Here is a 27,618-nt window from a genome sequence, read left to right on the forward strand (position 1 = left end):
GAAAGGGAGACTGAGACTCCAGGGAGCCAGAGTCCCTTGGCCACAGGCCTAGAACTAGTAAGTAGCAGAGTGGAATTCATTGGTTTGGTTTCTACCACATGAACAGGTAGATGGGTTCACTGGTGCTTCCCAGTATTGTAGGGAATGTAGGATATTTTTTGTAAATTTTTTAAAAAAGTAATTAATTTGGGGGGTTTGCACTGGGTCTGCATTGCTGTGCATGGGCTTTCTCTAGTTGCTGCAAGTGGAGGCTACTTTCTAACTGTGGTATACAGGCTTCCCATTGTAGTGGTTTTCCTTGTTTTGGAGCACAGTCTCTAGAGCGTGGACTTCAGTAGTTGTGGTATATAGGTTTAGTTGCCCTGTGTCATGTGGGATCTTCCTGGACTAGGGATCAAACCCATGTCCCCTGCATTGGCAGGCAGATGCTTAGCCACTGAACCACCAGGGAAGCCCAGGAATGTAGGACCTGAGTCCAAGGAACCTGAGTTCAAACTTAGGCTTTGCTACCCATTGCCTTCAGGGTGCTTTAAACCTGAAGCTGGGAACCCTGGAGGAGCTCAGTGCTTATTATTTTTTAGAGATAACAATGTCCAAGGGATCTACATTCAAGTCCCAGCTCTGACACTTGCTAGCCATGTGATCCAGAACAGCCATTTAATCACACAGGGCCTCAATTTCCCCAGCAAAACGGACATAATAATCACCATGTACTTCCTTAGGGCTGGTGCCACATTCCACTCAGAGCGCATTCATGAAAGCAGAGGTGAGCTGTAAAGTGCCTGGCAGGGAGAGGGCTCTCAGGATTATCATCTGTATTCAGCATTATAGATAAAGGTGGTTTTTGTTTGTTTGTTTTGAGGGGGTTTGTTTATTTATTTATTTATTTATTTTGCTATTTCTTGTGGCCTGGCCTGCCCTTTAAAGCCAGAGGGAATTAACGCTCTATTTCACTAGGAGTCTGTAATCTCATTAGGGGCAGTCAGGTGACAGCAGAGAGCTTGGGTCTGTGGGTCTGTGGTGGGTGGTGTGTACACAAGTTTGCCTCCCCTGAAAAAGGTGACAGGGCCCAAGGAACTGCCAGGGGTCTTGGGGGAGGGCACAGTGGTGCAGGCCCTGAAGCCTTGGGCAGAGCCCCCAACAGGGAGGGGACCCTCAGGCTCCGGTCTCAACCTGCTCTGTGACCTTGCCCTCTCTGGACCTCAGTCTTGTCCTCCACAGAATGAGAGAAACATCCTAGGTGCTTTCTAAGGATCCCTTGGTGCCGTAAGCCAAACTTTTAAGTCTCTTCCCTGGTAGCTTAGTCAGTAAAGAATCCGCCTGCAATGCGGGAGACCTGGGTTTGATTCCTGGGTTGGGAAGATCCCTTGGAGAAGGGAATGGCTACCCACTCAAATATTCTGGCCTGAAGAATTCCATGGACAGAGGAACCTGTGTTTTTTCCCTCCAACTCCTACTCTTAAAACCAAGAATCTACTGGTAACACCTTCAGCTCCAATAAATGCCTCATTTTCCAACTGATCAGGTGATTTAGTTGCTGCCTAGAAGAGAAAACATTCTGAGTAGACATTTGGATTTGCATTTTGATCAATGTGCAGTTCAGTTCAATTCAGTCGCTCAGTTGTGTACGACTCTTTGCAACCCCATGGACTGTAGCACTCCAGGCTTCCTTGTCCGTCACCAACTCCCGGAGCTTACTCAAATTCATGTCCATCGAGTCGGTGATGCCATCCAACCACCTCATCCTCTGTCGTCCTTTTCTCCTGCCTTCAATCTTTCTCAGCATCAGGGTCTTTTCCAATGAGTCAGTTCTTTGCATCAAGTGGCCAAAGTATTGGAGTTTCAGCTTCAGCATTAGTCCTTCCAATGAATATTCAGGTTTGATTTCCTTTAGGATGGACTAACGATCTCCTTGCAGTCCAAGGGATTCTCAAGAGCCTTTGAACCACAGTTCAAAAGCATCAATTCATTGGCGTTCACCTTTCTTTTATAGTCCAACTCTCATATCCATACATGACTACTGGAAAAACCATGGCTTTGACTAGATGGACCTCTGTTGGCAAAGTAATGTCTCTACTTTTAAAAATGCTGTCTAGGCTGGTCAATGTGCAGCCCTGGCCTTTAGCCATGAAGTAGGTGAGCCTTGCTTTCCGTTTCGGCTCCAAGACTCTAGATTCCCATGGTGCCCCCACAACTATTCCCATCTCCTGTCCCTCATGCTCTGACACAACCACCTCCCAGGCTCCAGGCCTTCCTTTCCATTGCTTCCACTGTCTTCAACAGGGGAAGTTACAACTCATTCAAGCAAATATTCTTTTTTAGCTAATTAATTTACTCACATAGTTTGTTTATTTTTGGCTGCGCTGGGTCTTTGTTGCTTTTGCACAGGCTTGCTCTAGTTGTGAAGAGTGGGGGCTACTCTTCATTGGAGTGAGAGGGTTTCCCATTGTGATAGCTTCTGTTGTTGCAGAGCACAAGTGCTAGGGTGTGCAGGCTCAGTAATTGTGGCACATGTGCTTAGTTGCCCTCAGCATGTGAAATCTTCTCAGATCGGGGATTGAACCCATTTCTCCTGCATTGGCAGGTGGATTCTTATCCACTGGGCCACCAGGGAAGGCCCAAGCAAACACTCTTATAGCACCCTCTCATGTCATCCCTGCTGGGTACTGGAGACATAGCAATGAGTTGATACAGTACTTAATTTCAGGGAGCTTATAAGAATATCGAGGTGCTGTAGGAAAGGACTTCTGTAGGAAAGGACTTCTCACGTAAGAGATTTGGATTTGATCTCTAGGTGGGGAAGATCCCCTTGAGGAGGAAATGGCAACCCACTCCAGTATTCTTGCCTGGGAAATCCCATATACAGCGGAGCCTGGTGGGCTACAGTCCATAGGGTTGCTTCAGACATGACTGAAGCAACTTAGCACGCAGGAAAAAACTAATTCACACTGAAGTATAATTGACCGATAACGAGCATACTAAGGATATTTACAAATCAAATAGAAAGGCTCCTGGATAAGAACCCTTTAAAAGCTCTGCATTGTCCACAGAATCAATTGCCTTACAATGTTACTAGATATGCAAAAACTATAATTTGGATGAAACAAAGTTAAGCTAGTTCTTTACTCCAGGAAGCTCAAAATCAGACTACTCAAGTTCATATCTTAGCTCTACCACTTACTAGCTGTGTGACCTTAACCTCCCTGTAAAATTTCTTTACCTCTTTATAAAATAGGAACAATAAAACATTACATAGTTTATAGGGTTGTGATCAAATTCGGGTCAAATTCGGCGATGCCTGCTTAGATGTATGCTTAGAGAGCATTGCGTGGGTGCCCTGCAGACACTCACAGGAATTTACTATTAGTTTTAGCAGAGCCTTTATAAAACTAGCATATGTTAGAGGAAGTCTTCACAGCGGGGTACAGAAACCCAGCCCTCTTCTGGAGCTGGGAGTTCCATGAGTCTGGTGTTTGGGGAAAACACATCGGAACACTGAAGCCTCCAGGAAGAAGCCTCTGGTTCTGAAGTCCTCAGGGGCTTGCAAGCCCACCTCCTCCCCCTGCTCAACATCATACCTTAGGCTCCTGTAACAGCAAACAACTTTGGGTTCCTGGAGCCCTGCATCTTCTCTCAGGCCTCCACATCTGTGCCCATGCTATTTCCTCTGCCTGGAATGTCTTTCTCTGTCTCCAGAGTCACAGGTCAAATGCCATATCTTCCCTGAAGCCTTTCCTAATCACCCCAGATGTACACCCCCTTCCTTTTCTTCCCACTAATTCAGGCCCTTTCACAATCACCACTGGGGACTAACTGCAGTTTTTTTTTGTTTGCCATGCCACACTACTTGCAGGATTTCAGTTCCCTGACCAGGGATTGAACCTGGGCTACGGCAATGAAAGCCTGGAATCCTAACCACTAAGCCACCAGGGAAATCCCTCCAATCCCTTTTAGGTGGCTTGGACAAGGAAGTAAACATCTGTGTGAATAAAATTAAGTCTCTGTTACCATGTTATTTGAAAATACCTTGAAGGATCATCTTCAAAGTTAGACAGGGGTCTGGGGGAACCCCAAGGGGCAAGGAGTTGCCTCCAGAGCAGCTGAAACTGATGGGCAGCAGGAAGCACGGGAGATGCTTTCTGGGAGATTTGAGCCACACTGATTTAGATGCTGTGGACAGAGAAGATAAACAGTGTTGTCAAAAAAAGAGTCCTGATCACAAGGACAGCTGTCGCACCCTGCATGAATGAATTTGTAGTCAGGCTGGTTCTCACCATGGCAACTCTGTGCAGGATGTATCACAGAAGAGAGTTGCAAGGTCTATTTATTTGCTAATTATTAATGATTCTCCAGGGCCAGCAGAGGGGCTGACTCAGCCAGGGAAGGTGTCTGTAGGAAGGCTTCTCGGAGGAGGGGTCATTTAGTCAGAGACCTGAATAAGCCAGGAGTTAACCCAGGGTAGAGAGTGTTGATCAAGAGGAAGGCATGAGAAGAGCTTGTTCCAAAGAGGGGCCCAGGTTGGGGATACAAGAGCTGCTCCCAAAAGGGAGACCTCAACACAGTCGGCTGAGTGGCTGGCAGGCCTGGGGCCTCACTCCTTCCACTGTGTATCAAAGTGAGTTTAGGTTGAGCTGTCTGAGCTCCCAGCTGGGTTTATGGTGATGACAGCCCTGGGTTTGTTGGCTGCTTTTCAGAGACATACCAGAGGCGCCTTCATCTCCTTCCTGACGCGTCTCCCAGCTCTCTGTAGGCTGGGCCCTTCCCGGAAGGTTTTCTGTGGACAAGTAACCCGGCTGGGTGTGGATTCCTGTGAGCCTTAGTCACTGAGGGGCTGTCCAACCTCTGCTGAGGCTGGTCCTTTCTTGTGTTTGCCTCAGAGAATGGGGTAAAGTGACTCTCCTATGACCTTCCTTCTTCCCTGTCCAGCCCCCTGTCTAGATTCTTCATCTTAAGAAGTTGGCCCTGCTGCTGCTAAGTCGCTTCAGTCATGTCCGACTCTGTGTGACCCTATAGATGGTAGCCCACCAGGCTCCCCCGTCCCTGGGATTCTCCAGGCAAGAACACTGGAGTGGGTTGCCATTTCCTTCTCCAATGCATGAAAGTGAAACGTGAAAGTGAAGTTGCTCAGTCATGTCCGACTCTTAGCGACCCCATGGACTGCAGCCCACCAGGCTCCTTCATCCATGGATTTTCCAGGCAAGCGTACTGGAGTGGGTTGCCAAGAAGTTGGCCCTAAGCACCCTCAAAACCAGTTGCTGTTTGTTGAGCATCTACTGTGTCAGGCTCTGCCAATGAGCCTCACACCTGAGGGAGCCAGTGAGCAATTCAGCCCCTCCAAAGGCATCACTGAGTCGGATCAAGTGCTGCACGACTTGCTGGGGACATTGCAAGGGGAAGGGCGCAAGTTTTGGATCTGTTCAGTCCAACGCAATAGCATTACTTAAAATGAAATTAATGGGACATAAAGTTTACAATTCAGTACTCTTAAGATGTGATGAGATGTCCCGCTCAAGAAATAAGGCAGAAAAAGGGGGCGAATTTCTTTCCTGTGCCCTTTTGTTCTACCCTAGCCCTCAACAGATTGAAGGGTACCCACCCCCACTGGGGAGGGCAATCTACTTTCCTCTGCTGCTGATCCAAATGTTAATCTAAGCCAGAAACACTCTCCTATACACACTCAGGTATAATGCTTAGCCAGATATCTGGGCATCCTCTGATCTAGTCAAGTTGACACATAAAATTAACTATCACAGTCCCTGAAAAGAATTTCTGGTCTCCGGGTATATGTGGACTTCGACAACGACAGCTGGTGTCTAAGCAATGTTGTCATCCCTTGAGCCACTGAATCAAATAAATGGACTTCTGGCTGCACCCACATAAATATAGGACTGGGTTTGTTCAAGAACACACACAAACTTACTTCAGTAGAGACTTCTTCACTGGAAACAACACTAATCACTTTGTAATGAGATTAAAATGTTATAATAACAAGAATACATGTCCTGCTATACACAGGAAAAAAATGAATTCAGTCACACTAGCCATATTCCAAGGGCTCAGAAGCCCCATGTGGCTAGTGGCTACCATATGGAACAGAGCAGTTACAGAATATTTACGGGATCACCGAACGTTCTACTAAACTTTCTAGCGTCATGATCAGCTGGATTCAAGACTCAAATCTTCCCTTGGAAGCTGTGTGACCTTGCCCAAATTGGTAAGCCTCTCTGAGGCTCTTTTCTACATCTAGAAAAGAGCTTGTGTTCTTTGCTACATCTGAAAGCCTGTGTTCTTTACGTTGCATCACACTTCCACCCACGTGAATATAATAGTTGGAGCAAAATATAAAGTTAAAACCCCCAGCAAGTTCAGATTATGTTTCCAAATCAAAGGCTCTTGTTAGCAAATAACAGGAAATTAAATCAAGCCAGTTTCAGTAAAAAAAAAAAAAAAAAAAAATTATAAGTGAAGCTGACTTGATAATTTGTGGGGCCCAAAGCAAAATGACCATGTGAGGCTTTTTGTTCAAAAAGAAGGGAAAAAGTTCATTAAAAGTACTAAAACATGAAGCTTTTTTCTTTTCTCTACAATCTCTTTCTTATCATAGTGTTTTTTAATTTGCTATTTAATGTCTTAAGTAACAATAAAAATCTTAAATTACTAACATGAATTTTCCCATTCATGCTTAAAAATATTTGCAATGCCAGTTTCAAAATAGAAGAGCTTGTAACTAGTTTGCAGAATCACCAAAACTACACAGTTTATGTGTAGTGACTCTTACATGTATATGTGATTTGTTCTTAACCAGAACAGTGGAGACGCTGGACAGAACGAATTCAACTGTATTTCACCTCTTGACACACGTGCATTCTACAAGCACATCCTCTCCCTTTGGCTCACTGGCGCGTGAGGAAGGACGCAAGGGACCCTGCGGGTGGAGAGTGCGCCTGCCAGTGCAGGAGACGAGAGTTTGAGCCCTGATTTGAGAGGATGCCACGTGCCTCAGATTAACTCCGCCCTGCGCCACAACTACTGAGCCTGCGCTCTAGAGCCTGGGAGCCACAGCTGCTGAAGCCCCCCCTCTCCAGAGCTCGTGCCCCGCAACACGAGAAGCCAGTGCAAGGAGAAGCTTGCGCGTCACAGCTAGAGAAAAGCCCGAGCGGCAACAGGGACCCAGCCTAGACAATAAATAAATAAAATTATTTAAAAAACAGAGGAAGAAAAGGAAAAGGAACTATGGGCACTTCCCTGGCAGTCCAGTGGCTAAGACTCTGAGCTCCCAATACAGGTGGCCTGGGTTCAATCCCTTCCCAGGGAACTAGATTCCGCATGCTGTAACTAAGACCCGGCACAGCCAAATAAGCAAATAAATTAAAAATAAATATTTAAAAAAATAAAAATAATATCACCTTTGTTCTGTTCTCTATAGTGGCTGTCACCAGTTTACATCCCACCAACAGCATAGGAAGGTTCCTTTCAAAAAAAAAAAACCTATGGGTAGTCCTGTCTTTTCTTTTTCTTCTGTATCATTTTTGGTATAGATAGTTGGCTAACACAGTAAGAAAGGATATGTAACTAGAGAACAGTATGGAAATTCCTTAAAAAAAAACCTAGGAATAAAAATGCCATGTGACCCAGCAGTCCCACTACTGGGCATATGTCCTGAGAAGACCATAATTGAAAAAGACACATGTACCCTACTGTTCACTGTAGCACTGTTTACAATAGCCAGGACGTGGACGCTACCTAGATGTCCATCGACAGATGAGTGAATAAAGAAGTTGTGGTACATATACACAGTGGACTATTACTTGGGCATTAAAAGGAACAGTTGACTGAGTTGACTCAGTCGTAATGAGGAACAGTTGACTCCGTTGTACTGAGGTGGGTGAACCTAGAGCCTATTATACAGAGCGAAGTAACGAGAAAGACTAATACCGTATATTAACGCATATACATGGAATCTAGAAAGATGGTACTGATGAGCTTATCTGCAGGGCAGCAGTGGAGACGCAGACATAGAGAACAGACTGGGGAACACATGAGGGGAAGGAGAGGGTGGGACGAGCTGAGAGAGTAGCGTCGAAACATGTGCCTTACCGTATGTAAAGTTAGATAGCCAGTGGAAATTTGTCATACGACAGAGGGAGCTCAGACCTGATGCTCTGTGATAACCTAAGTGGTGGGATGGGGTGGGAGGGATGGATGATAATGATGATATTATTATTATCAATATTATTATTATTACAATATTCAGAAGAAGGGGACTTACATATACCTGTGGATGACTCATGTTGATATATGGTAGAAACCAACACAATAGTGTAAGGCAATTATCCTCCAATTAAAAATTAATAAATTTTTTAAAAAGAAAGTTACGTAAGGTTCCTTGGTCATTTGTGTTTCTTTGAATGCCACTGTCTCCTTTCTGTGTTTGTAGCAAGTTCCAGTTTAAGGAAAGGGTTTTTTCTCAGCTCTCCTACTTACTCAGTTGCAGACATAACATACTCTCCTTGTACCTGCTTTGAGTCTTGCTGAATTCCCAAGCATCTCCAGTTTACCAGACTTCTGAGCTCATGGGGCTTCACATACATTGTGCACGGGTGCAGACACTGAGGACAGTGGAGGACATTTATACTACATGCATCTTCTCGGCTCACATGCATGCTTCATTGTCCTGTCAGACTTTTGCTTATAAAACAGGTTCAAAGATAAAATTAATAAGAATTTAGAGGTGGCGATAGCAGAGCACTAACCCACACATGGGGCCCTTCTGATGCCCATAAAACCAGTCCTGTTTACAAGACTGGATGGCGAGGCTTCCACAGAGCCCAAGGACAAGAATAGCATGGAGCTGCACAGATCCTCTGAGCTGGGCGGTCGATTGTTATAGAATGCTGTTCCTTACCCGCTCTCCTTTCTGCCTGCCTGATCCATTCATTCAGTCTTCATTCATCACAAGTTTACTGAGACTTGGTGTCAGATGGTGATGAGGAGCACACACTTTGAAACCACATAACTTGAGTTTGAATCCCAGTTCTTAGACCAATTATCTGTGTGACTTTAGGCAAGTTACCCTATGTCTCAGTTTCCCCATACGAAATATGGAGATAATAATGTTCTATCTTGAGATTGTATCCAAGTACTGCATTTCGGACTCTTTTGTTGACCATGATGGCTACTCCATTTCTTCTGAGGGATTCCTGCCCGCAGTAGTAGATATAATGGTCATCTGAGTTAAATTCACCCATTCCAGTCCATTTTAGTTCACTGATTCCTAGAATGTCGATGTTCACCCTTGTCATCTCTTGTTTGACCACTTCCAATTTGCCTTGATTCATGGACCTGACATTCCAGATTCCTATGCAGTATTGCTCTTTACAGCATCGGATCTTGCTTCTATCACCAGTCACATCCATAACTGGGTATTGTTTTTGCTTTGGCTCCATCCCTTCATTCTTTCTGGAGTTATTTCTCCACTGATCTCCAGTAGCATATTGGGTACCTAATGACCTGGGGAGTTCCTCTTTTGATAGCCTATCATTTTGCCTTTTCATACTGTTCATGGGGTTCTCAAGGCAAGAATACTGAAGTGGCTTGCCATTCCCTTCTCCAGTGGACCAGGCTCTGTCAGACCTCTCCACCAGGATCCGCCCATCTTGGGTTGCCCCGCAGGCATGGCTTGGTTTCATTGAGTTAGACAAGGCTGTGGTCCTAGTGTGATTAGATTGACTAGTTTTCTGTGAGTATGGTTTCAGTGTGTCTGCCCTCTGATGCCCTCTTGCAGTACCTACCATTTTACTTGGGTTTCTCTTACCTTGGGTGTGGGGTATCTCTTCACAGCTGCTCCTTACCTTGGACGAGGGGTATCTCCTTACCGCTGCCGTTCCTGACCTTCAACGTGGGATAGCTCCTCTAGGCCCTCCTGCGCCTAGGCAGCCACCGCTCCTCAGGATGCTCCTCCCGGCCACTGGCCCTGGCCTCGGGCATGGGTGGCTCCTCAGGGTCACCGCCCCTGGCCTCGGGTGCAAGGTGGCTTCTCCCGGCCACCCCGACCTCGTACGTGGGGTGTCTCCTTCAGGCCGCCCCTGACCCTGGACGCGGAGTAGCTCCTCTCGGCTGCCATCCCTGACCTCGGACACAGGATAGCTCCTCTCACAGTTATCCAAGTCTATGCCCCAACCAGTAACACTGAAGAAGCTGAAGTTGAACGGTTTTATGAAGACCTACAAGACCTTTTAGAACTAACACCCAAAAAAGATGTCCTTTTCATTATAGGGGACTGGAATGCAAAAGTAGAAAGTCAAGAAACACCTGGAGTAACAGGCAAATTTGGCCTTGGAATGCAGAATGAAGCAAGGCAAAGACTAATAGAGTTTTGCCAAGAAAACGCACTGGTCATAGCAAACACCCTCTTCCAACAACACAAGAGAAGACTCTACACATGGACATCACCAGATGGTCAACACCGAAAACAGATTGATTATATTCTTTGCAGCCAAAGATGGAGAAGCTCTATACAGTCAACAAAAACAAGACCAGGAGCTGACTGTGGCTCAGATCATGAACTCCTTATTACCAAATTCAGACTTAAATTGAAGAAAATAGGGAAAACAGCTAGACCATTCAGGTATGACCTAAATCAAATCCCTTATGATTATACAGTGGAAGTGAGAAATAGATTTAAGGGCCTAGATCTGATGGATAGACTGCCTGATGAACTATGGAATGAGGTTCGTGACATTGTACAGGAGACAGGGCTCAAGACCATCCCCGTGGAAGAGAAATGCAAAAAAGCAAAGTGGCTGTCTGGGGAGGCCTTACAAATAGCTGTGAAAAGAAGAGAGGTGAAAAGCAAAGGAGAAAAGGAAAGATATAAGCATCAGAATGCAGAGTTCCAAAGAATAGCAAGGAGAGATAAGAAAGCCTTCTTCAGCGATCAATGCAAAGAAATAGAGGCAAACAACAGAATGGGAAAGACTAGAGATCTCTTTAAGAAAATTAGAGATACCAAGGGAACATTTCATGCAAAGATGGGCTCGATAAAGGACAGAAATGGTATAGACCTAACAGAAGCAGAAGATATTAAGAAGAGGTGGCAAGAATACACAGAAGAACTGTACAAAAAAGATCTTCACGACCCAGATAATCCTGATGATGTGATCACTAATCTAGAGCCAGACATCTTGGAAAGTGAAGTCAAGTGGGACTTAGAAAGCATCACTACAAACAAAGCTAGTGGAGGTGATGGAATTCCAGTTGAGCTGTTTCAAATCCTGAAAGAAGATGCTGTGAAAGTGCTGCACTCAATATGCCAGCACATTTGGAAAACTCAGCAGTGGCCACAGGACTGGAAAAGGTCAGTTTTCATTCCAATCCCAAAGAAAGGCAATGCAAAAGAATGCTCAAACTACCACACAATTGCACTCATCTCACATGCTACTAAAGTAATGCTCAAAATTCTCCAAGCCAGGCTTCAGCAATATGTGAACCGTGAACTCCCTGATGTTCAAGCTGGTTTTAGAAAAGGCAGAGGAACCAGAGGTCAAATTGCCAACATCCGCTGGATCATGGAAAAAGCAAGAGAGTTCCAGAAAAACATCTATTTCTGCCTTATTGACTATGCCAAAGTCTTTGACTGTGTGGATCATAATAAACTGTGGAAAATTCTGAAAGAGATGGGAATACCAGACCACGTAACCTGCCTCTTGAGAAATCTGTATGCAGGTCAGGAAGCAACAGTTAGAACTGGACATGGAACAACAGAGTGGTTCCAAATAGGAAAAGGAGTACGTCAAGGCTGTATATTGTCACCCTGCTTATTTAACTTCTATGCAGAGTACATCATGAGAAACACTGGACTGGAAGAAACACAAGCTGGAATCAAGATTGCTGGGAGAAATATCAATAACCTCAGATATGCAGATGACACCACCCTTATGGCAGAAAGTGAAGAGGAACTAAAAAGCCTCTTGATGAAAGTGAAAGAGGAGAATGAAAAAGTTGGCTTCAAGCTCAACATTCAGAAAACAAAGATCATGGCATCCGGTCCCATCACTTCATGGGAAATAGATGGGGAAACAGTGGAAACACACTGTTGTGTGGCTGACTTTATTTTGGGGGGCTCCAAAATCACTGCAGATGGTGATTGCAGCCATGAAATTAAAAGACACTTACTCCTTGGAAGAAAAATTATGACCAACCTAGATAGTATGTTCAAAAGCAGAGACATTACTTTGCCGACTAAGGTCATCTAGTCAAGGCTATGGTTTTTCCAGTCATGTATGGATGTGAGAGTTGGACTGTGAAGAAGGCTGAGAGCCGAAGAATTGATGCTTTTGAACTGTGGTGTTGGAGAAGACTCTTGAGAGTCCCTTGGTCTGCAAGGAGATCCAACCAGTCCATTCTGAAGATCAACCCTGGGATTTCTTTGGAAGGAATGATGCTAAAGCTGAAGCTCCAGTACTTTGGCCACCTCATGCGAAGAGTTGACTCATTGGAAAAGACTCTGATGGTGGGAGGGATTGGGGGCAGGAAGAGAAGGGGACGACAGAGGATGAGATGGCTGGATGGCATCACGGACTCGATGGTCGTGAGTCTGAGTGAACTCCGGGAGATGGTGTTGGACAGGGAGGCCTGGCGTGCTGCAATTCATGGAGTCGCAAAGAGTCGGACACGACTGAGCGACTGAAATGAACTGAACTGAACTGAATGTTCTATCCTACAGGATTGTTACATGGATTAAATAAATTACATGTGTGATGTAGATAGGACAGTTGTCTGGTCACAATAAGCACTATATACACATTCCTATTATTATCATTATAACTATGTGCCAGGCATATTCTAGGGAAACAGCAATACACAGAAATAGTCGACAACCTCTGCTCTCACAGAGCTTACACTTTGGTGGTGACATCTGGGCTGCATTATTCTTTCTTCAATGGAGAAAACACAGCGTTTCCACTACTTTTCTGGTCCGGGTGGTGGAAACATGGTTACCAGCAGCTCCCTTTAACTCCAAGTTCAAAGTTGCCAGGAAAGGTTCTAATTGGCCTGATTTGGACCAATCATCTGTGGTTAGCAGGGGCAGGGGGCAGGGTCACATTGTCTAAAATTGCTGCTCTCATGGTAACCCTGTAGATGTAAGTGGTAGGAGTTAGAAAAGTGGACTGGGAACTTCCCTGGCGGACCAGTGGCTAGGACTCTTTCCTGCCAGCGCAGGGCGTCCAGGTTTGATCTCTGGTCAGGGAACTAGATTCCACACACTGCAAATAAGACCCTGTGAAACTAAATAAATAACTATATTTTTAAACAGTTTAAGTAAATAAAAGTGGACTGAACAGACATAGCAAAGTAGTACATCATCTTAGTCATTCAACTCTTGGCTTTCTTTTCTTGTATAAAATGTCTAACATCTTATCCCCTGTAAGGCTGGCTCCAGAACTTAGGATCAGTGGCTCAACTTTCCCCATCGCTCTTCTTTCTCCGATGTCTACTTCTCCCCTTTATGGCAGCAGGCTTGGTGCCACATCCACAGCAGGCCCAGAAAAGACTGCAGGCCACTGTCTGGTCCAGGTGACTTCTTACTCCTTCTCAGCCCACTGCTTCTTGCTTGTTTGGGCCCACAAAGCCACCGACTTAAGGAACTCACGTTCAACACCCAGGCTGAAAGCCCACAGGGAGCCCTGGACATTATGGAACATTCTCTGAGGCCCCAAAAGAGAAAGGGACCTGGGCAAGGCTGCCTGGAAACTAGGCATCAGGTCAAGAACAGAACTGGGGTCTTCCTCTCCCTACGATTCAGCCCTCACTGAAGAATCTTTCTGCTGTTGGCTGTTATTTTGCAGTCTGTCTCCTTTATGATCTAGACTTTGCTCCATCTCCTAACCTGCATGGCAGTAACTGTGTGGACCCTTTCTGGAACGATTCCTCCCCCACTCCACTCCACCCTACTGATTCCTATGCAACCTGTGTCCAGGCTCTTGGTACCTGCTGCCTCTGCTAGCCAGACGCTCATTTCCTTCGGGAAGGGGCTGAGGTCAGCGGTTAATGAATGGGGGAAGCAGAATGAAGGGAGAGAGGACAGCTGTCTTCAGAGTCATAGTGGTCAGTGACTGGGGTAAGACTGATTTAGGGCAGTTGGGACCACAGATGCTAGCAAGTCAGATTAAGAAATTAAACAAGGAATGGATTCAGCCTTAATTTCTGATGAAAGTCAAGGTGAGAATGGGCCAGTGCATGGAGGCTCTGGGTAGAGGGTGAAAAAGTCAGAGGAAGGGCCAAGATTTAGGCTCTTATTCCAATACTGAGGAATGCTCTCAGGGAAGTCATTTGACCTTTCTGAGCCTCAGCTTTTTCAATTTAAAGATGACTCCTGGCTTCATGAGACTACAGTGAGGCTATAAGACAGGCAAGCACAGTAGTGAGGAGCATGGCTTTGGTGTCAGATAGACTTTTGACTAGCCATGTGACTTCTTAGGCATGTTGCCTCACTGCTCTGAATCTCTATTTCCTCATCTGTGAAATGGGGATATTAATTATATATATAGCTCATAGGGTTTGGGGATGTTTAAATGGAATCTTACATGAATAATAATTAACACAGAGGCTTGGCATGTAGTAACTGCTCAATAAATGGTTGCAAGGTATAGCGACTCCAAGGAAGAAAGCTTAAGCTTAAAAACAGCAATTTATTCAAAAGCTCTTGAACCTTCCCTCCTTCCTACCACATCCCTATTTCAATATTCCACAGCAATTTTGGAACCTGACAATCATAAATGTTTATGGATGGAATAGGCTATATCTGAAGGTAGTAAATTCCTTGTTCCCAGAGAAAAGCCAACAAAAGCTAGGAAATGTCTTGGAGGGCACATGGCAGAAGGGATTCAACTGATAGAGTGAAGGGAGGAGGGCACTGGGTTATAGCCATCAGCAATCTTTTCCAGACCCTCTCTCACACTGCCCACCCACCCCTAGGTCTAGGGAAGGTGGTGACCACTGAAAATTCTCATTTGGAAAATGGTGGCTCAGATGGCAAAGTGTCTGTCTACAATTTGGGAGACCTGGGTTCGATGCCTGGGTCTGGAACATTCCCAGCAGTAGGAAATGGCAACCCACTCCAGTACTCTTGCCTAGAAAATCCCATGGACAGAGGAACCTGGCGTCCATGGGGTCGCAAAGAGTCGGACACAACTGAGCGATTTCACTTTCTTTCTAAAGAAAATCCTGCTGAGAATTGGCTGTCCAGAAAGTCCACTATAAACAGGTCTCCCTGCATCACCACACTTGCCTGTGTTTGGATTTCATATTTGTAGAGTAGGGGACTAGTCGTACGAGAGAAAATGGCACAAACAGCTGGCCAGTGGCCTCCTTCAGTGAAAGCCTGGCCAGAGAGGGGTCTTCAGTGATCACTGAGAATCTCCCGGCCAGAGATGAGCCTTCTTAGGAGCAGGAATGAGAAGCTCAGGGAAGCAGTTCACAAACCTCACCTCCTGGGCCTTCTCAGATACCCAAACCAGACACCAGAGGTGAGCCCAACCACAGACTGGTCATCTGATCAAGTGGTTCTCCGCTCAGGGAGGGAGAGGTAGACCATAGTCCCTTGAGGGGTATGGCACAACCTCTGAAGGAGGTTTTGCTTTAAAACCCATACGCAATAATTTCATTTTTGACAAACAGACACAAATCCCCTTTTCTTTTACTCTATAAACCACAGAGTAAAGCTCAACAAAAACGTCTTGGCTAGAGGAGCTGTTTCTAACTAACCCCACTGGCCGAGAAAATCCCAAAATGTTGTGGGAGAGAGCATGTTCCCCTGGAAAGTCCATATCATTATCTCCAGGGACGTGAGACTTTTCTATTCCTCCAAAGTGAGTATGTATTCAAATAAGTCAAGTAACTCTGACCTAGAACAAGCAATGGTTTACAGAGGAGGGGAGAAATGACAGCAAAGGAAAGGGATTTACCCAAGGTCAGAAGTGGCTTTGATTAACTGAGTTACAAATAAACCTCATCTTTTCTCATTAAGTCCAGGACTCCTTAGTGCATTGACTGAGATGAATGTGGCACTCGAAGACAATATGAGCAACGGCGTTTAGAATCTTAAGTAATTAGGTAAAGGCAAGAAGTCAAGGTTGGGATGGCTCCTCTTGGGGTCAGCAGGTTAGCTCAGCTACTTAGCCCCTGAGTAACTTGAATTACATCCAAATTCTTAAGAAGGGGCAAGTTTGCTCTAGCTGTTGTGCTTCCCCATCAAGCTATGATCAGTAAAATCTAATGGTGCCATAATTAAGAACATAAGTCCTAACCATCTCTCATGGTGACTAAAGAGGAATTTTTATTTTATTTTCTTCCCAAAGTGACCATTCTCCAAACTTTGTGTTTTATCATTCCACTCCTTTTCTTTATGAGCTTCCTTGGTGGCTCAGGTGTAAAGAATCTGCCTGCTGTGCATAGATTTGAATTTATTATTTAGTTTTACCTACTTTTGAATTTATGTAGATGTATGCCATCGAATTTTTTTCACTTAACATCATGCTCTACAGATTCAATGTTATTGAGTGTGGCTATAATTTATTTTTTCTGTTAGGTAATATTCCATGGTATGAATGGAATATTTTTACTTATATATTATAGATGGACATCTGTGTTTTGGCTAAGTTTTGCCTATTATAAACAATGTCATTGTAAACCTTCTTAACTACAATTGCAAGTAGGGAAGATTCTCTCTAGGTTTCATACATAGCAATGGAATTATTAGGTCATAGGTTATGCAGATGTTCAACTTTACTAGGTAATGCCACCTGTTTCCAAATTGCTTTTACCAATTGATAAATTCATTCACAGTGTATGAAAGTTCCTTGGCTCCACATGCACACCAACATTTGGTATTGATTAAGGTTTAACTCTTGCCACTCTGGGAGGTATGAAATAGTACTACATTATGGTACATATTTGGAGAAGGCAATGGCACCCCACTCCAGTACTCTTGCCTGGAAAATCCCATGGACAGAGGGGCCTCGTAGGCTGCAGTCCATGGGGTCGCTGAGAGTCGGACACGACTGAACGACTTCACTTTCACTCTTCACTTTCATACATTGGAGAAGGAAATGGCAACCCACTCCAGTGTTCTTGCCTGGAGAATCCCAGGGACAGGGGAGCCTGGTGGGCTGCCATCTATGGGGTCGCACAGAGTGTCGGACACGACTGAAGCGACTTAGCAGCAGTAGCAGCATGGTACATATTTGCATCCTCATTACTGAAATGAAACATATTTTAATGTGTTTGTGAGTCATCTGTGTTTCCTTTTCAGTGAAATTTCTGTTTTTTTGCCCATTTTTAATTGGGTTGTTTACTGTTTCTTATTGATTTGTAGATCTTCTTTATATAACCTGAATATTAACTCTTTATCATTTCTATGTATTTCCCTATTTATGACTTATCTATGATATTTTTAGATAAAACTTATAACTATTAACATAATTGAATGTATCAGTCTTTTTCTTTATTATTTGTCTCTCTTGTTTTAAAAATATACATATCCTTGAATAAAATTACTCTGTCATCTAAATTTCTAAGAACTATGTACCTTTACTTATACAGGTCTAACCAACCTGGTTAAAGACTGATTTAAGAGTATATCATGTTTTAATAAACTACATGAAAAAGCTATTAAAAACACAACTGCTGCTGCTAAGTCACTTCAATCCTGTCCAACTCTGTGTGACCCCAGAGATAGCAGCCCACCAAGCTCCCCAGTCCCTAGAATTCTCCAGGCAAGAACACTGGGGTGGGTTGCCATTTCCTTCTCCAATGCATGAAAGTGAAACGTGAAAGTGAAGTCGCACAGTCGTGTCCGACTCTTCGCCACCCCATGGACTGCAGCCCACCAGGCTTCTCCATCCATGGGATTTTCCAGGCTAAAGTACTGGAGTGGGGTGCCATTGCCTTCTCCTAAAAAAAAGAAAAAACCACACAACTAGTGGCAGCTAAACAATATGCTACTAAATAACCAGTGGATCACTGAAGAAATCAAAGAGGAAATTAAAAAATACCTAGAGAAAAATGAAAATGAAAGCACAACAGCCCAAACCTATGAGATGCAGCAAAAGCCATTCTAAGAGGGAAATTTACAGCAATACAATCTTACCACAAGATACAATAAAAAACCCAAGTAAACAACTTAACCTTACACCTAAAACAACTAGAGAAAGAACAAACCAAACGTAAAGTTAGTAGAAGGGAAGAAACCGTAAAGATCAGAGCAGAAATAAAGGAAATAGAGACAAAGAAAACAATTGCAAAGATCAATGAAACTAAAAGCTGGTTCTTTGGAAAGAAACAAAATTTATAAACCTTTAGCCAGACTCATCAAGAAAAAAAGGAAGAAGACTCAGATCAATAAGATTAAAAATGAGAAAGAAGTTATAGTTGACGCCACAGAAATACAGAGGATCATAAGAGACTACTATGAGAAATTGGATGCCAATAAAAAGGACAGTCTGGAAGAAATGGACAAATTCTTAGAAAAGTACAGTCTCCCAAGACTGCACCAGGAAGAACTAGAAAATATGAACAGACCAATTACAAGCCCTGAAATTGAAACTATGTTTAAAAAACTTCCAACAAAGCAAAGTCCAGGACCTGATGGAATTCTATCAAACCTTTTAGAGAAGAGTTGACACTTTTCCTTCTGAAACTGTTCCAAAAAATTGCAGAGGAAGGGAAACTTTCAAACAGATTTTGTGAGGCCATCTTCACCCTGATACCAAAGCCAGACATAGATACCACACACAAAAAAAAATTACAGACCAATATCATTGATGAACATACATGCAGAAATCCCCAACAAAATACTAGCAAACAGAATCCAGCAATAGATTAAAAAGATCATGCACCAAGATCAAGTGGGGTTCATCCCAGGGATGCAGGGATTTTCCAATATGCACAAATCAATCAGTGTGATACACCACATAACAAACTGAAAAATAAAAATCATATGGTCATCTCAAACAAAAAGAAGACTATCATGTTTCACTTGAGATTAGCTAATTGTCTCAGTACCACATGTTGAAAAATCTATCTTTTCGCTGAAATAAAATAAATTAATGCCACTCTGTCTTAATTACTATACATTTATGATAATTCTTGATACTTCGCCAGGCAAGTCTCTTTTTCTTCCTTTTCAGGAATGTAATAGTTTTCAACAGAGGCACAAAAACAGTTTAGGGGAAAAAAATTCATCAGTTTCCAGGAAAAAAAAAATTGTGATTTTTATTATACTTACATGGAAGTTCTAAATTTGACAGATTTGATATGTCTATGATTTTGAATCTTCCAATTCATGAACATAATATATCATTCCATTTATTTAGAACTTGTTTCTGTCAACAAAAACTTAATCAGTCAAACTAAAAAAGAAATGGGAAATATTATTCAAGCAAATTTGAGGATTATAACCTGGGAAGAGCATCTCAGAAAGCTCTGAGAACTGTTCCATGCATTAGAACTCAAGGAACAGTTATGTAAGTTTTTGAGACAGAGGACTGTATATCAAACAATATATATAGGGCTTCCCTGGTGGCTCAAATGGTAAAGAATCCTCCTGCAATGCAGAGACCTGGGTTCCATCCCTGGATTGGGAAGATTCCCTGGAGGAGGGCATGGCAACACAATCCAGTATCCCAGTCAGAGGAGCCTGGCAGGCTACAGGGGGTTTTTTGGCCATTCTGTGCAAAATGTGGGATCTTACTTCCCCAACTGGAGTGTGCCCATCACAGGGGAAGCACAGAATCTTAACCACTGGACCACCAGGGAAGCCCAAAATGACGTATTATTGACAGTTTACACAATCCAGATCTAAGCGGCATCATAGTAGATCATGTGACCTCTTACAAGCTCAAGAAGGAATGTTTTAAGTTTTTTTGTTGTTGTTGTTTTTTTACTTTACAATATTGTATTGGTTTTGGCATGCGTCAACATGAATCCGTCATGGGCGTACACGTGTTCCCCCTCCTGAACCCCCCTCCCACCTCCCTCCCCATACATCCCTCTGCGTCATCCCAGTGCACCAGCCCCGAGCATCCTGTATCATGCATTAAACCTGGACTGGCGATTCGTTTCACATATGATATTATACATGTTTCAATGCCATTCTCCCAAATCATCCCACCCTCGCCCTCTCTCAGAGTCCAAAAGACTGTTCTATACATCTGTGTCTCTTTTGCTGTCTCTCATACAGGGTTATCGTTACCATCTTTCTAAATCCCATATATATGCATTAGGATACTGTATTGGTGTTTTTCTTTCTGGCTTACTTCACTCTGTATAATAGGCTCCAGTTTCATCCACCTCATTAGAACTGATTCAAATGTATTCTCTTTAATGGCTGAGCAATACTCCATTGTGTATATGTACCGCAGCTTTCTTATCCATTCATCTGCTGATGGACATCTAGGTTGCTTCCATGTCCTGGATACTATAAACAGTGCTTAAGTTGTATTGTTGATGCTGGGAAAAGTTTGCTCGTTATGGCTGAGCAGGCGTCCCCGCTGATGGAGGAGGTTTGGTCAATGCATAACACAGATGCACGAGGAACAGTGAGGGGAGAAAGTGAAAGTGAAAGTGAAGTCGCTCAGTCGTGTCCGACTCTTTGCGACCCGTGGACTGTAGCCCACCAAGCTCCTCCGTCCATGGGATTCTCCAGGCAAGAATACTGGAGCGGAGAGACGAGATCAAAGGGCAAAGAGGAATGTTTTGCATTTAAATGTTTCTTGTCTTGACATAAAATATTAATTTTATTTCACAGTTCAATAGTGTTATCATTTTTCTCCATGTGTTAAAAAGAAGTTCCTACATACTTTATATTTGTTGATGATATTGTAAGTAATATCCTGTTTTATTGCATTTTCTGCTTGTTTCTGGTGGCTAGAAATACAATTGATTTTTGTTCCTGGATTTTGTATCTTGTTGACTACCAAATTCTCTTTGAGGTATTCCATGTAGACAAGCATATGATCAGCAAATAATGATAGCTTTGCTTCATCCGTTTCAATCCTTAAACATTTTATACTTTTTTTCCACTTACTGCCGTGGTTAAGACCTCCAGTACAAAGCTGAATGAAAAATCATGATTTGGGGGCATCCATGTCTTATTCTTGATCTTAGAGAGAAATGTTTTCAAAATTGTATCATTAATATTGCTATTGTTATAGTTTTTTGGTAGATAATCTTTTTAAGATTAAGGAAGTTCTCTTTCTCTTTTATTCCTCACTTAATGAAAGGATTTTCTGTTTGTTTTGCTTTTGCAAGCATGTTTTTTTAATCTTCCCAGCATAAGTTTTCCTATTTATCTTTCTTTTTTTAAAGCTCTATTCAGGTATAATTTACATGTCATATGATTCACCCATTTAAAGGATGCGATTCGATGTTTTTCAGTAAATTTACTGAGTGTGTAATCATCACCACAATTCAATTTTAGAAGATTTCCATAATCCCCCCAAAGGCCCCTTATGCCCATTTTCAGTCAATCCTCAATCCCCAGGCACAACACCATGCCACTTCCCATATCCATAGCTTTACCTTTTGTGGATATATTATATAAATGGAACCATAAAATATGTGATCTTTTTTTCACTTGACTGTTTTCACTTAGCATAATATTTCTGAAGTCCATCCATGATTGTAGCATGTATAAATGGTTCATTCTTCTTACTGATGATGTATTATATATACTGTACAGATAGAGCATGTTTTATTTTTTCCTACTCATCAGTTAGTGGGCATTTGTATTATTTCCACTTTTTGACTTTTATGAATAATGTTGCTATGAACTTTCCTGTACAAGTGCTTTTGTGGACACATGTTTTCATTTATTTTGACTCAATGTCTATGAGTTAAATTACTAGATTGTTAAACATAAATTTATATACAAACTTTTTAAGAGACTGCCAAGTTATTTTCCAAAGTGAATACATTATTTTACATTCCTGTCAGCAAACTATAAGGATTCCAATTTCTGCACATTCCTTCCCACAGTTATTATTGTCTGTCTTTTTGATTATAGTCATCCTAGTGGGTATGAAGTGGCATCTCCTTGTGGTTTTAATTTGCATTTTCCTAATGACTTGTGATGTTAAGCATCTTTTAATGTGCTTATTAGCTATTCATACATGTCCTTTGGTGAAATGTCTATTCGAATCTTTTGTCTATCTAAAAAATTGGGTTGTTTCCCTTATTGAGTTGTAAAAATTCTCTATATTTCAACACAAGACCTCTATCAGAATTATGACTTACAAATATTTTCTCTCAGTTTGTGATTTATCTTTTCTTTTTCTTATTAGTGCCTTTCAAGATACCAATTTTTACAATAATTTATTTTTATTTTTGGCTGTGCTGGGTCTTTGTTGTTTCTCATGGGCTTTCTCTAGGTGCAGGACTACTCTTCACTGTCATGCATAGGCTGCTCGTTGCGGTGGCTTCTCTTGCTGTGGAGCACAGGCTTTAGGCACAAGGGCTGAGTATCTGGAGCACACAGGCTCAGTAGTCGTGGTAAGGGGGCTTAGTTGCTGTGCATCATGTGGAATCTTCCTGTTCATTTTTTTTTTTAATCAAATTTGTTAGTCACTCAGTTGTATCTGATTCTTTGTGATCCCATGGACTGCAGCCCACCAGGCTACTCTGTTCATGGAATTCTCCTGGCAAAAATGCTGGAGTGGGTAGCCATTCCCTTCTCCAGGGGATCTTTCTGACCCAGGGATGGAACCTGGGTCTTCTGCATTGCAGACAGATTCTTTACCATCTGAGCGACAAGGGGAGCCCGTGTACCAGGGATCAAACCCTTGTTCCCTGTATTGGCAGACTGATTCTTACCAACTGTGCCACCAGGGAAGTCCTAAAGTACATTTTTTTAAAAATGACTTTTATCGTGTATTTTACTCTTTTTCTTTTCTGGCTGTGCTGTGTGCCTTTGGGAATCTTGGTTCCCCCACCAGGGACTGAATCTGGGCCCTTGGCAGTGAAAGGCCAGAGTCCTAACACCTGGACCACCAGGGAATTCCCCTAACTTTTTTATTGTCAAGTTTATCGATTTTTTCTTTTATGGATTTTTATCAATTTTTTTCTTTAGTGTCACATCTAAGAACTCTTTGCCTAATCCAAAGTCAAGAAAATTTTCTCCAATGTTTTTTCTAAAATTTTTATAGTTTTAACTCAAATTTTGGTCGATGGTCCCCTTTGAATGAATTTTTGTGAGTTAAGGGTAAAATTAATTTTTCTGCATATGAATATCCAAGTTTTCTGGCACCATTTGTTGAAAAAGTTTGTTATTCTTTTCTAATAACCCTACTGTGAATAGAGAAGGAGGATCTATGAAAGTAATCCTTTGGGTTTGTAGAGATTTGCTTTATGGCCCGATGACTGTTTGATTTTTATAAACGTCCAACATGTGCCTATAAAGAATGCATATTCTGTAAATGATGAGTGCAGTATTATATATGCATATATGTATCAGTTCAGTTCAGTTCAGTCGCTCAGTCGTGTCTGACTCTTTGCGACCCCATGAATCGCAGTATGCCAGGCCTCCCTGTCTATCACCAACTTCTGGAGTTCACTCAAACTCATGTCCACTGAGTCGGTGATACCATCTAGCCATCTCATCCTCTGTCATCCCCTTCTACTCCTGCCCTCAATCCCTCCCAGCATCAGAGTCTTTTCCAATGAGTCAACTCTTCGCATGAGCTGGCCAAAGTATTGGAGTTTCAGCTTCAGCATCAGTCCTTGCAGTGAACACCCAGGGCTGCTCTCCTTTAGAATGGACTGGTTGGATCTCCTTGCAGTCCAAGGGACTCTCAAGAGTCTTCTCCAACACCACAGTTCAAAAGCATCAATTCTTCGGCGCTCAGCCTTTTTCACAGTCCAACTCTCACATCCATACATGACCATAGGAAAAACCATAGCCTTGACTAGACAGACCTTTGTTGGCAAAGTAATGTCTCTGCTTTTCAATATGCTATCTAGGTTAGTCATAACTTTCCTTCCAAGGAGTAAGCGTCTTTTAATTTCATGGCTGCAGTCACCATCTGCAGTGATTTTGGAGCCCCCAAAAATAAAGTCTGCCACTGTTTCCACTGTTTCCCCATCTATTTCCCATGAAGTGATGGGACCAGATGCCATGATCTTCGTTTTCTGAATGTTGAGCTTTAAGCCAACTTTTTCACTCTCCTCTTTCACTTTCATCAAGAGGCTTTTTAGTTCCTCTTCACTTTCTGCCATAAGGGTGGTGTCATCTGCATATCTGAGGTTATTGATATTTCTCCTGGCAATCTTGATTCCAGCTTGTGCTTCTTCCAGCCCAGTGTTTCTCGTGATGTACTCTACCTATATATGTATATACATACTTAAGTCAAACTTGAGAATACATTAGTTCAAATCTTCATCTGTATCCATTTTCACGTCTGTTTGACCCAGCAGTTACTGATGGATGTTAAAATCTACTGAAGCAGATTTGTCTTTTTCTTCTTGTCCATTTGATTCGTAATATGTATATTTTAAGGCTGTGTGATTAAGTTTCATACAAGTTTTCCTTATGATTTCATCATTTTATCACTATGTAGGGACCCTCTTTATCACTATCAATATTTTTTTGCCTTCAAGTCTATTTTGTCTGATATTGATATCTTGCAGTGAAACAACCCAGGAACTGTATACGTGGAAGGATTTACTCTGGTGGAGTGATAAATACTGCCTAAAACATAGCTCTGATCTTTCCACAGCACCTTCCCTCTCTTTCCCTTCCAGTCAGGCTCACATCCTTATATTAATCTAAGGACAGCTTCACTGAACAGGCAGCATCTTCTCCTTGGGGTGTCAGAGAGCACCAACAATTTTAACAGGTTATTCAAATCGGTGTTTGGAGTATAAAAAAATGTAAACATGACAGAGAAAGAAGGTTCTGTCTTTCAAAATCCGGACAGACCTTGGAAACTTAGTTATGTAAATAGATGTACATACCAGAGGAATGCAAAGTGTTTGGGCTTCTAGATTTCTTTTCTAAGGCCCATTATCTCCACAAATGTGTAAAGCACTGCCAGTTTCTCCTGCAGTCTGGCATGGACTCAACAGAAGGTGAGGACAGCCATATTCTAACAGACTCTGAAACTATTGGCCAGTAAATCAGAGTGAGGCTTTCTCTCTGCCTAGAGGTCATCCCCTTCACCCAAGGAGAGGACACCTCCTCTTCATCATTGGTTGATTCAGAGTAACTTTCTTGGGTTAAGACAGGAGACACCTGCATCCTAGGAGAAATACTGTCTCCCACTGTGGATGATGGTCTTGGTTTCAACCAACACACCAAAAGAAAGTCTTCTAATTTTTAAAAAATATTTATTTATTTGGCTGTGCTGGGCCTTAGGCACCCCACTCCAGTACTCTTGCCTGGAAAATCCCATGGATGGAGGAGCCTGGTAGGCTGCAGTCCATGGGGTCGCTAAGAGTCGGACACGACTGAGCGACTTCACTTTGACTTTTCACTTTCATGCACTGGAGAAGGAAATGGCAACCCACTCCAATGTTCTTGCCTAGAGAATCCCAGGGATGGGGGAGCCTGGTGGGCTGCCATCTATGGGGTCGCACAGAGTCGGGCACGACTGAAGCGACTTAGCAGCGGCAGCAGCAGGGCCTTAGTTGAGGCATGTGGGCGCTAGTTCTGTGAGCAGAGACTGAACCTGGACCCTGCACTGGGACAGCAGAAGCTTAGCCAACTGAACCACTAGGGAGGTCCTGAAAGCCCATTTATTCAGCACTGCTTCTGTGCTGCACCCTCGGCATACCTGACTCCATCTGATCTGTACAGCAACCCCAGAGGAAATATGGTCATCATTGCTTCACAAATGAGAACACTCAGACCTGAATAGACTGATTTTCCAATGGATGTGCAGCTAGTAAGTAGCAGAGCCAGGATTTAAAACCCAGCACTTCTTACCTTCCTAGTCACAGGAGAAACCAGAGAACCAGGCTTTTGTAGAGAAGAGTTTTCTATCCACACGGAGCAGCCAGGAGATGGGGAGGGAGGAAGGGGAGGTGGTGGTGGCCACCTTCCCTCCCACTCCCTTCTGAGCCCTAGTGCTTGGTATAGGAGGACAAGTGGGCACACAGTGGGTCCACGGGTGACCCAGACCTAGGTGTCAATCCTGCTCCAACACCCTACCAACTGAATGACATTGGGGAGTCACTTAACTGCCCAGGAGCCCATCAGTAACTAGTGGAACTGATAATAGTTCCTTGTTTGGAGGGCAACTGTGAGCATGAAATAGCGTTATACACGAAAAACACTTGTGTTCCAACTATGTCTCCTTAGGTTATGTATTTGTCTATTTGGCATCCATTAATCACAGGGCCAATTACATTAACTATATTTTCTTGATGCTCTGGCATTTAGGGCTTTTACAGATCAAGGAAAAGATTGCCCCTCCCAGGGCTGGCTGATTCTGAGACATAATGAGCAGGCCTTTCTGAGTCTATACCCGCTTAACCACCTTTTTATCTAACTCTTAAGCTTGAAGCCAATATTTTCCTGGCCGTGAAGTATCCCAGATTCAGGTACCAGGCGACTGGAGACCACACCTACTGCCCCAAACCTGCCAGAATTATCCTAATTGTTTACCATGCCCTGCCTTGACTTCACTGAAAAAGTGAAAGTCACCCTGTTGTGTATAATCACCAGGCTCCTCGGTCCATGGGATCTCCCAGGCAAGACTGCTGGAGCGGGTTGCCTTTTCCTTCTCCAGGGGATCTTCCTGACCCAGGGATCGAACCCAGGCCTCCTGCACTGCAGGAAGATTCTTTACTGTCCGAGCCACTCCAATTAAAACTCTGCTCTATACTTTTCCCTTGCTCCTTTCCATCTCCTGACTGACACTAGTACTTTCCCCTGTGGCTGCATGGAACCCTTCTCTGAGGTCATGAGCATAATAAACTTCTTCCTTTCAAGACTATTCTCTTTCCTCCCATAGCCACGGTGACTTTACTATCTCATATCTAACATGGACATGCTTGCAACAGCCTAGCAGTTTGAAGCCTGTAGTAAACATTCAATAATTGTCAGTTATTACTTTTACAGTATTCTAGACCAGCTTCTTGTTAATAATGTGACCCTAAACAAGCCCCTTTCTTTCCTGATCCTCAATTTCCTCAGGCTACCAGTGGGGATTCATGATAACCCCAACTTCAATGGAATGGTTTTGAAGATCAGATATGTAAAATGTGAATATTAGTCTATTTTCTCGCTCTCTTTTTAAATGTCTCCTTCTAGAAGCTTCACAGAGAGAGACATTTTCTTGAGCTCATAGCAGGTTTCACAGGCTAGCAGTCACCTACTTTTCATCTGCTGCCTCTGGTTCCTCCCAGGACCACTGTGCGCAGGGACTGAGATCCAGAAGTGACAAGGTCCTCAGCTTGGGCCCCACCCCAGGGAGCTGGCTGTGGCCTGAGCTTCAGAGAAGGGATACATAGAAGGAAGCTGGACCAAGAGAAGAGCATGTGCATAGATGTGGACACTTACCGACATGATGTACTCCATTAAGCCACCTTCTCCATGACTGATCAATTAGTAAATTGTTCCCA

The sequence above is a fragment of the Ovis canadensis genome, chromosome 1 (genome assembly GCF_042477335.2).
Source record: "Ovis canadensis isolate MfBH-ARS-UI-01 breed Bighorn chromosome 1, ARS-UI_OviCan_v2, whole genome shotgun sequence".
NCBI lineage: Eukaryota > Metazoa > Chordata > Mammalia > Artiodactyla > Bovidae > Ovis > Ovis canadensis.